At 39.4% G+C, this 9,078-nt stretch overlaps 2 non-coding genes across 2 annotated transcripts; both read left to right on the top strand.

The window, feature by feature from the left end:
- Nucleotides 1-1,114: 1,114 nt before the first annotated feature.
- On the top strand, nt 1,115-1,186 carry TRNAD-GUC (transfer RNA aspartic acid (anticodon GUC)). Its single transcript has one exon. It is a non-coding gene; the product is annotated as a tRNA-Asp (tRNA).
- A 647-nt stretch (nt 1,187-1,833) lies between these two features.
- Nucleotides 1,834-1,905, top strand: TRNAW-CCA (transfer RNA tryptophan (anticodon CCA)). Its single transcript has one exon. It is a non-coding gene; the product is annotated as a tRNA-Trp (tRNA).
- The last annotated feature ends 7,173 nt before the right edge of the window (nt 1,906-9,078 follow it).

Raw genomic sequence — 9,078 nt, forward strand, 5'->3', positions numbered from 1 at the left:
ACAACACATGTATGAACATTGCCATAGCTTTACCAAAGCTTAGGTCAAAACGATGGTAAAGGGGCAAAGATTAAGACTAAGCTTCTACCAGAGCAAGGAACTACGGGGACGGGGCGAGGGTGGAGTAGGAGGACACCCGGCACACACGCAGTTCAGGAGACCTGGGGCCCACTGCCCTGTGGCTTTGACAAATGAGAAACCTGCGGCAAGTCCCTTCAAGTCTCTAATCTTACCAGGAAAAGGACATCATCACAATTACTAGAGTGCCCTTCGGAACTCACAAGTTACTTGACGATCAGAAGTAGAAGGAGGCTCCCAGACGCTGAGTTTTATTGAGGCTTTGGTGTATTTAAGAGTGAAAAAAACAGGCCAAAACAGACTTCAAAAATTGCTCTATTTTTAATGTCTACATTAAACAATCTCATTCGTTTGATAGAGAATACAATGTAACCTATGATCTACAAAAATATATTAGTTCATAGTAGACTACAAGGGATGAATTGCTTAGAGCACAGGTTTTTCTATAATGAAAACTTTCAATCACCTCAGTTTATTACTCTGAATTTGCTTATTTATAAAGACAACGTCAAAAAGTTTATATGTATGTGAGGCCCTCCTGGTCCCTGTGGGAAAAAACTTGATACTGTTATGAAAAGGTCCAAGATAATACAAATTATTCCATTAGTGCACTTTCCTAACGCTATGTTTAATCAATGGTATATTATTGTTTTGAGTTATTTAAATGTATTATTATTTAACAATTTACATGTTTACTTGTCATTTTCAAGTAACTGTAGACGCCTCCGGGAAAAAGACCGTAATACAGGAAAAATCGGCTAATAAAATTTCATTTGGCTTCAAATGCGTGAGCCCTTTGGTATCACAAAAGCTTAGTTGAAACTATTTTCAACAATATACCACCCCTAAAATTGGAAGCGCATTTTGTTTCATTTATTCTAAATCATTTACTAACTCTTTTCACCGGAGAATCCAAGGTAGGGAGAGAGGATAATTAGCAGAGCAGAGGTTTTCATATTTCCTGGTGAGGAGCGGGGGAAAAAAAAAAATCTTTTCTTCTTTTAAAAAGACACTTAGGAAACCAAGAAGCAATAGCTCCTCGTTAGTATAGTGGTTAGTATCCCCGCCTGTCACGCGGGAGACCGGGGTTCAATTCCCCGACGGGGAGGTTGTTCTCTTTTAATAACATTCTTCCCGTTTTTGTAATTTAACTGCGCAGTGTTGCTCACAGATACAATGCTAATTTTTTTTTTTTAGTACGTCTTTCCAAAAGAATGACTCTTAAGCTTAATGATCACTGTGCAATAAATATCTACATTGACAACAAACGCTTTATACTACTGGCCGAGGGAGAAGAGGGGATAGGAAAACGCTCAGACGATCCTCTGGGCTTCCTTCCAGCCGCTGGCCGACAAAGGCCTGCGCGTGCGCAGTCGCTCCCCGCCAAATTCCAACTGGAGGGAGGTCACGAACTCAGCGCGCAGAACCCGTGGGGGGAAGGGAGGAAGAGAGTGAAGTCTCCGCCCCTGACCGGGAGGCTAAGAACGGAAATCGCTTGCTGCAGAAAAGGACGGATTTCCTCCGAACGCCAGCACTAGACTAAACGGAAACCCTATTCTCTGGCCTCCGCTAGTTTGGTCCGAGTCTAGGTAGAAGGCTAGCTGTTAGGAAAATCTTGGAGGTAAAGGTATCAGTCTTCACCTGTGACCTATACTTCACGGAAGGGCGAAGGCAAAAATGGGAGAGTGATGGGGTTGTCCGGGACCGCCATTGTTACCCGAGTCCTAAGAAACTGCGCAAGCAACTGCCCAGCAGGACCTCGTGGCGCAACGGTAGCGCGTCTGACTCCAGATCAGAAGGCTGCGTGTTCGAATCACGTCGGGGTCATAACATCTTTTTTGCCTTATTACTCCCTATAAACCTCCGTGTATTCCCGCCATTTTTGAAAATGCGTTCAATTTTAGGACTTACTATTCCTCGTTCAAATATTATACCAGTAATCCTTAATCTGCAAAAAGACATGGCTCAATATGTAGTGTGGGGCCTTAAGACGGGTTTTTTTGTACTGTTTCCTCTTGGAAAGTGAGTTTTCTGTCATTTAACGTGCATGGTGCGTAGAAATAAGGGCTGTTACTGTTGTGCCATTAGTGGGCATATCAGTCCACCGTGGCCCTTAACAGGAAATGTATAATCTGTGCAAGATATTTTTGCAAAAATGGTTTTAGATCCCTTTGCGTTTTGAGAACAAGAAAAAATATATAATTTCTAACTTTGAGTATTATAATAGTTTACAAGTTTTAGTGTGCCAGGCACTGTAAGCCACCGTACAACATGCAATTAATATTCCACTTATAAAGGTGAAACTGTGGCACACAGAAATAGTTACCTACCATGGGTCACCCAAGATTACAATTCAGGTTACTGACTCCAGATCCCCCTCTTTACTAAATATTTTCTAATAAGGGGGGAAATAAACATGAAAGAACGTTCCAGAAGCCCTTGAATTTCAGTGATACACCATTTCATACCAGTGTTGACAAGTCAGATAACCACTTTCAACTACTTTAATGGCATGAAGCAGTTTACTCAAGCCCCTTTGTAACCTTCAGAATTCTTCATGCTACATAGTTCCATACAGATATGTGTCAAATATTTGTACAAAAAATAACAAGACTGAGAAATTAATATTTTTATTAGATTTTTATTTGACGTGTTCCATAAAAGTCCCTGGGTTTTTCTGTTAAGTATTTTGAAAATATCAAATAATAATTTCTTAGGATTCAACCTAGTACAGCAGTATAGCTGGACCCTGTATTTACACTTTGTGTAGTTTTTTCTTCGTTCCTCTCTTCGGTTAGATTGAGATTAGATCATCCATTTCAACAGATATTTATGGACCACCCAGTATGATGAGCTGCATACTGTGCTAAAGTGCTGAGGAGAAGCATACAATGAGTAAAAATGGGTTTGTGGTGGTGTTATTTTTTGTTTTGTGTTTAGCATCAGGAAACAGGTTAAGTAACAAATACCATACATGAAATGTTGGGATAAGTGCCATGAAAACAGCATGAACAGAGTGATGTGATGGTGCTGAAATAGGGACATTAACTCTGCATAGGGTAGTTCATGAAGGCCTCTTAGGGAGGATCTTGAAAAATAAGTTTGCTATGTAATTTTAAGGCATTTTTTTTATCCAATGGACATACTTGAATGCCTTCTATGAATCAAGTGCTTGTCACTTACTATCCCTGGGATCCGATTTCTTCAGCTACAAAAGTAGAGGTTTAAATTAGTTTGCTAGGGTTGCTATAGCAAAATACCACAGACTGGCTGCCTTAAACAACAGAAGTATATTGTCTTGTAGTTCTGGAGGCTGGAAGTCCAAGATCAAGGCGACAGCAGAGTTGGATTCTTCTGAGACCTGTCCTTGACTTAGAGATGGCCACCTTTTCACTGTGTCCTCACATGGTCTTTTGCTGCCTGACACATCCCTGGTATTTCTCTGTGTGTCCTCTTACAAGGACACCAGTTATATTGAATTAGGGTCCACTCTAATGGCCTCATTTTACCTTAATCACCTCTAAAGGGCCTCATCTCCAAATAAGAGTCCCATTTTGAGGTTCTAGGGGGTTAGGTTTCAACATATGGATTTCAGGGGGACACAATTTAGCCTGTAACAATAGTTACGTTATTTCTCCCCCTGGCAACCTTTGCACATACAGCATATATCTGCAGCAATACTTACTTGATCTTAGCTTGGACCAAACATGTTATCACATTTGTACAATATCATTCTCTTGTGAAGTAGACCCAGTGGGTTGTGTTACATCGTTAATCATTTTGTTTTATAGCGAGCCCTAGCAAACTAATACTGCTTTTATTGGAGAACTACTTGTTCTTCATATGGCTGGAGAGGAAGAGAGAGACAGAAAACTGTAAACAGGAGTTCAGATCACTCAAGACCTTGTGTGCCATTCTAACTAATTTAGCTTTTATTCTAACACGGAGCTATTATTCAAGAATGTGAAATGATTGACTGGCTTTACAAATAATAAAAAGAGTGGCCTAGAGCTGTTGTTTCTAGGTTTACATCCTGGGAACGAGTAAGGAATGCAAATTTTCAGGCCCCACCCTAGACCTACACACTCAGGAAACCCTAGGGATGGGGCTAGCAAATTGAGTTTTAACTAGGCCTTCCAGGTGATTCTGATGCAAACTAATGTTTAAGAATCACTGGCCTACACAGCAAGGCCAGACTGGAAGTTGAACTTAACTCACGGGGTTGCTAAAAGAATCAAATAAGATAAAACACAAAGTTGTAAAGCAGTGAATATGCATATCATTATTAATACTGCTATAATTTCACTGGTTTAATAAACTAGCTTTCTCTTTTGAGGTTATGCTTAATGAGTTACCTAAAACTGATATACTCTGGACGAACTGATAAAATGAAGCCTTTAGAAATGTAAAACTGGTAACAGTGAATTCTAAGAAGTGATTCCCTGATTTTTCACACCGTTTCCAAAAGAAGTTGTAGTTATAAAATCGTATGTGTTCATTGTAGAAATCTTGGGAAATACAGAAATATGTAAGAAAGAAAAAATCACCTGTGCCCCACCACCTAGCGGAAATTACTATAGACATTTTGGTCTATATTCATTTAGTCTTTTTTCTTTGTATATGTTTTTAAATATACACATAACCAAATGTACTTTAGGTCTTTATAGAACTGAGATCTTACCCTACTGTGGTTCTCTGTTTTTATCTATTTGGTTTTTTTAGTGATTGCTGTATTGTGAACATTCTTTCACATTATTAAAAAATTTTAAGAACATGATTTTTATGACCATGTAGTATTTTTTCATCCACTCTGTTTGAGGTGACACCCTTAAATTCACAACTGAGTTCTCTGCAAAACAGAAATGTTATTTTTATATGTAATGTTTTGATAATGAACAAAAATGTGAGCTGTATATTATTACAATTAAGAACTTCAAAAATAGAGGCAGTTATCCAAGTGATTTACGAAAAAAAGTTTGAAAGAGTTTTCTGACAAAGTAATTGCATCAACTTTTTTTTCTTTTTAAAGCTGTGTCTTCACATAGAAATATCTTTCCATTGTTTGTTAAAGTTTTAGGTACCAATGATGTAACAAGATTTAGCCGTGGCCAGGTAGATTAGTTGGTCACAGCATTGTTCCAATACATCAAAGTTGTGGGTTCAATCTCTGGTCAGGGCACATATAAGAAGCAACCAGTGACTGCATAAATAAGTGGAACAACAAGTCAATGTTTCTTCCTCTCTCTAAAATCAATAAATAAAAAATTTAAAAAACCCAATACCTGTTCCAACATAAAAGATAACTTAATTTTTTTTATATTGGATAAGTGTAACACAAAATAAAACACCAGTCTTTTTAATTTGGCAATTTCACAGGAGATGACTGAAAGAATCAAATTCTTGAGAAAGAAAGGGGTAAGATCCAGAGTGTAAGTGGTAGAATTCACTCTGATAGAGGGATACCTCTTCCATTGGAACAAGAAAGATGCAAGGGAAAATGAGTGCAGATTTGACCATCTGAAAGTGAAGAATTCCCCACAGATGGTTTCTGTTTTCTCAAGTTTGAGGCAAGGTCACCAGGTGAAAATGGGGAGTAGTGGGGGGAAAGCAATGTGAGTGATTTTCCGGGACAAGTGAAGGTGTGAATGGTTAATCCAGATGAATAGCTTTTCCAGCCAGTGTTGAGTGCTCCTATGAGATCTGACATCATAAAGTAAAACCAGCCAGGCCTGTCCTACAATTTTTCTTCAGTAATATCTGCTTGGTTGCAAGCATTGAGAAAGTTTGTTCCAGCAGGGTTCAGTCCAAGCAAGGTTGAGTTTCTTCCAAGTAAGAAAGATAAAGAGAGACATTGGGGTAACAGAGTTGAAACCTCATAAAGTACTGACTATAAGAATTGATCAGGGAATCTAAGTCAGGTGAGTTGGAAATGATTTATGATGGCAGAAGCAGGATAGTAGATTTTTTTTTAAGTGTTGGGGTTAATGGACTGGAGGTCTCAATTAGGTCTAGTACAATAAATGAGCCAAGTGGAAAAGGATAGGGATTGACAATTGGGATGCTTGAAATTGAGATTTAGAGCTGAAAAGAGTTATTGATGACAAGGTTCAGATTTTTACCACTGGAATGGATGGATGTGATAGAATAGAGGAACAAGTTGTTGGAGATGGAGAGGTCAAATATCTAAGAGGCCAAATGTTGGTGTTGCATTGGACAGCTGTAAGAATATTGAATTTACACAGAATGTAGACAAGAGGGATGATGAGAAAAACCTAGAGCAAGAAGCAACAGTCTATATATAATTTCTGAGGGAGAGTAACCAGGAGTTTGATAAATGATAGCAGTAAAGATGGTAGAGGGTGATTTAGCCAGATGATATGAACTTCGAATGTTTTTGAAGGAGGAAAGAGAAGAAATGGTAATCAGAAACAAAGAGGCCACCCAAACTGTAGACCCAACCTCTTGGCCTCTTAGTACATAGAGTATGAGAAAAAATAGCCTTTACTTTAGAGCTCTACAGCAGAGTCAAAAGCAAAAATTAACTTCATTAAAAATAGCAGTGCTAGGGATATACCTGGTGTTAGCTAGGATGATACCAATCTGAATTTGATAACTCATGAGTTTGTGGATGCAGAAAGGCAATCTGTTTTTATGACATCAACCATGTCTCCTGAGAAGTGTAGAATCTGCAAGTAACTCCTGCTGATATTGTCCCTGGAAAAGAAAGAGATGATCAATGAAAGGGAATGAAAATGTTTTTGCTCAGGGAACATTTACTTCAGGCATCTAGAATGCAGTTATTTGTGAATTATTTTTAATGTTGGTCTGTAGGGCATAGTACTGTGTCTATTTAAAATAATTTTCAGATGCAACAGGTGATTTTTTTTTTTTTGCTTGTGTTAAAAGTAGGATGAATTATTGCCCCTAAGATTACACTGCCTGGAAAATTTCTGGTGCAAAGGCCCTATGAAAAAAGCAGTTCCAGTGCAGTGTCCTTGGGTGATTCTCTCAGGTGGCTCTGAGATTCCATCATTGTACTCTACCCACATTCTATTAAGGTAGAGGAGTATTACCCTCGTGTGCCAGTAACGTAACCTCCTTTGAGGATACCCTTCACGGACCTAGCTGTCCAGGAATCCTCAGACCACAGGAGCCTGGAGATGCTTCTAGTCAGATCAAATCTAGCTCTGGTACCTTGACTCTTTTCACTTAAGAGTAGCAAAACCTACCTCTTAGAACTATTAGTACAGTTAAACCAAAGCCAAACTCTGAAACTATCAAGGTAACAATTTAACAGGGTAAGTTGTAGCTACTATGCCGAGGACTTTGCTGCTCTGCCCATTATAATTTGAGACTATACTAGAAGTAACTTAAGGGTGTCAAACTTATTTTCACTGGGGGCCACATCAGCCTCACATTTGCCTTCAAAGGGCCGATTGTAATTTTAGGACTGTATAAATGTAACTACTCCTTAACTAGGGGCAAGGAGCTGGGTGCTGCCACCGGGGAGAAACAAGGTGCCAGGACAGAAAAAACAAGGTGGAGAGCTGGATCTGGCCCACAGGCCTTTTTTGCCACCTGGGAAGTAATTGAACTGTGGCAGGCACATTGGGACCATCCCACATGCATGAATTACATTTGTGGGGTTACAAGTACTGCAAAAGAATGGTCCTTTGCCACTCAGCTCAGTCCTCCCTATGAAGATAAACACACTTGCCTATGTGTTCAGCAAAGCTTGCTAATTGAAATACAATTTTTAATTTGTATTATTGCGTTTAATGCTATTGTTTAAATATATGTAAATCTGAGGTTTTTAGAAAAATATAAAATTGCTTCTATGAAAATATTTCATCATTAAGAGAAATGTCTCCTCCATTTGAACAAAATAAAATGGTATAATTCACAGGAGACATTGTTAGTGAGGGCATTTTTAATTTACTGGAACTTAAACAACCATGCAGAAATCAGATGTTTAAAAATCATTTTTAAGCAGCTTATAGTTTGGAGATCAGAACTGGGGGATTGGTTAAGACACCCAGGATGCAAGGTCAGCTTCTTTCTTTTCTTGGAAGAAAGCATAGTAAAACAAATTCCTAAGAAATACAAATATTTGTTATCAATGGCATCTTTCTCCGGAAGACATTGCAGCAAATTTCTGAGATTCTACCAGGTTGTACTATGAGTCATTACTTAGTGTGATTCCCAGCCTAATTATAGGCCAATAGGTTTTCTGCATGGTTAAAATCTAGTATGTACTTTCCTCAGTTATCTCAATTTGCCCATTAAGGTATTTCTAAATGTTTCATTTTGTTGTATTGAACATTAGGTTTGGTTAAATATGGTAAGATACAAAGGGAGGGATCTAACTCTGTGAGACAGCTTCCAACAAAAACGCCGTTGAACCCCAACTAACTATTCAAACATAATAATTTAGAAATGCCCCCAGCCTGTAGGGTAAAAAGCAAATGGAATATTTGACGATACAATTTTGTTACAAATTCAGGACAGTTTGAAGTGCCCAGCAGTGGAGGTCCGGCTTTTTCTGAATTTCGGGAACAAAAGAAGCGTTTCCAAGCCAAGACGTGAAGGCGTTTGTTTTAAATGTATTTTGAAGTAAATCAAATCAAGGACGATGAGTGTCTGCAAACACGTCTCGCTTCTTTTTCCCTCCTTTCAGATATAACGGTTGGGGAAGGGAACGTTGCGGCCACTCTCCTGTGGATCAGTGTCCTGAGGTGGAGAGAGGCCCAGCCCGGGTCTTCGAAGCTGGTCCGCCGCCGACCCGGGGGAGAAAGGCTCCTTTCCCAGCAAGGAGAGGGAGAGGAAATCGCACACAAAAGCAGTACAACTTGTCCCTTATCAGCGTCTAAGGGGAAGGGTGGAGAAAAGGGAAACAGAAACGGACCAGCCGCGGTGGATCCCGCCCGAGCGGCTTTTAAACTGCGTTTCCACAACCTCTCGCAGGGCGCCTCGGCTAATGGAACCCGCGCGAGGCGTCGG

This window comes from Desmodus rotundus, chromosome 3, assembly GCF_022682495.2.
Source record: "Desmodus rotundus isolate HL8 chromosome 3, HLdesRot8A.1, whole genome shotgun sequence".
Taxonomy (NCBI): Eukaryota; Metazoa; Chordata; class Mammalia; order Chiroptera; family Phyllostomidae; genus Desmodus; species Desmodus rotundus.